Source organism: Anomaloglossus baeobatrachus, unplaced genomic scaffold, assembly GCF_048569485.1.
Source record: "Anomaloglossus baeobatrachus isolate aAnoBae1 unplaced genomic scaffold, aAnoBae1.hap1 Scaffold_4615, whole genome shotgun sequence".
Lineage (NCBI taxonomy): Eukaryota > Metazoa > Chordata > Amphibia > Anura > Aromobatidae > Anomaloglossus > Anomaloglossus baeobatrachus.
The window spans coordinates 7,249-9,216 of NW_027443956.1; the positions used below are offsets into that span (position 1 = coordinate 7,249).

The 1,968-nt window shown below is 47.1% G+C and overlaps 1 pseudogene; it reads left to right on the forward strand.

Annotated features, from left to right (window-relative positions):
* The first annotated feature begins 1,389 nt into the window (after positions 1-1,389).
* On the forward strand, positions 1,390-1,596 carry LOC142280692 (U2 spliceosomal RNA; annotated as a pseudogene).
* The last annotated feature ends 372 nt before the right edge of the window (positions 1,597-1,968 follow it).

The window sequence follows — 1,968 nt, forward strand, 5'->3', positions numbered from 1 at the left end:
TCTCTTTGATGGGTGGGTGTGCACTTGTGGGGATGTAGTGTTTGACCCCTTTTATTCTTCAAAAGTCTAGCGGATGTTTGCTGAAGACTTGCTCGTATTCTTGCACTAGCCTGTAGACCCCCTTCTTGTGATGTGAAGGTGTGGAGTCAGTGCCTACGTGTAATTCCTTACACCACTCCTCTGGCTGACTTGGTGAGCTGTCACTGAATGGGTGGGCTGAAGCAATGGTGGATGCTGCTGTTTGGATAGCATGTGTATCTACTGAGAATAGCTTATCAATGGTGGCAAATCGGAGCAGCTTAATCTCTTGCTCTCCGCAGTTCAACACTCTCATGGGCACTCTTCCCTTCCATATTAATGAATAAAACTATGATGTAAATAGCATATAGATACCCCACAAATGCAGATAAAAGTAGGTTATGGGAAAAGGGGGAAGAGAGAAACAGGAAAATAGTGGAATAAAGTATACCTTCCAGGTGGGAGAGGAAATGGCAGCACAGCCAGTGGAGGTGAAGCAAGGGGAGCCTGCAACTAAAGAGTTGAGAGCGTTATCACATGGTGACTGAGCCTGATTGTAACGGGAGCATAGAGGTGCCGATCCTGTCTTACCTGCGTTGGTGTAGAAGTGGGTGTCCTGTGGTGGAGTCAGCTGTGTGCAGTGGTGGCCGTGGGTTCTTTTATGTGCGACCGTAGTAATAGCTGCGCCCACTTCCTGTATGGGAGTGGAATGCAGTGAGGCTAATGGAACGCACGCCTGCGCATTTGTGTTTAACGTCGCGCATGTGCAGAACGGAGAAAAGGCTGCGCTCACTTCCTAATGAAAGGGAGTGAGACGCAGCTGGGAAGGGAAGGGAAAAGATTAGGGTTTGGGGATGATGAAAGGGCTTTCTACGGGCAAGGATGGCAAAGGGTGGCAGTGACGGAAAGTCAGGCAGCCTGTCCTGTCCTGTCCTGTCCGTCCGTCTTTTTGTATCATGAATTGGAAAGACTGCAAGGGGGAGGGGAGGTGCTTGGAGGAGGAGGAGTTATTCAGATTAATTGCAGTGGGCGGCGGCTGCAAAAAGCATCATTCTTCTTGTTTTTGCTCTGCAAAACAGCCTTTTCAAGGGTTGGCTTGGGTGACAAAATGTCTTCTGTAGGCGTGGGTTTGTCTCCCTCTCCCTAAGATGTGTCCGGTATAGGCCAGGGTGCCACTCAAGGCCGTAACCAATTCGGGTTATAGCTTCTCGGCCTTTTGGCTAAGATCAAGTGTAGTTTCGGAGGACGCTACCTTGGTCGGTACTGGAAGGTGCCTGGGATTGCACGTCTGCCGGCCTTGAGGAAGTGTGTGCGCCTTCTGGTGACACATAGCCCTCTTGTGCCTGGACGGTTCCCAGGCAACGGGAGGCGATCACCTTTGTTATTTTGAAGTCCTACTGATAAACAGAAAAAAAAAAAAATTAAATCTGTTCTTATCAGTTTAATATCTGATACGTCCCCTCTCTGGGGACCATATATTAAATGGATTTTTAGAACAAGGAGATGGAAAAAATCTTGCTCTGTCCACTCCACGCATTGACCTGGTATTGCAGTACCTCCAGGACCGGTGCACCCCTTCTTAACCCAGTTTCCAAAAGCAGAACTCAATTCACCTGATTCAAATGAGCCCCATTAGTGAATTGAAAGAAAGCAAAAACTTTATATGCACCTCAATTTGGCCAATTCACTTTTCACACTTTCACCCTTTTTTTTATCTTTCACACCTTTTACTTGCTTTATTGATGCAAAAGCTGTGCCAAATAGCAAACTCATCTCCACTCAACTTGACCAACTCTGCTATGTCCCGTGCAGTATCTTATTCTCAGTCTTATCTAGATCATTTGCAATTGAATAGAATAGATCCCTTTTGGACACATTGGATTCAGCTGCTGCAGTGACTGCAGGTGTTAGAAGATGCAGACTTGGCATCAGGTGCTGTCTATCAGATTC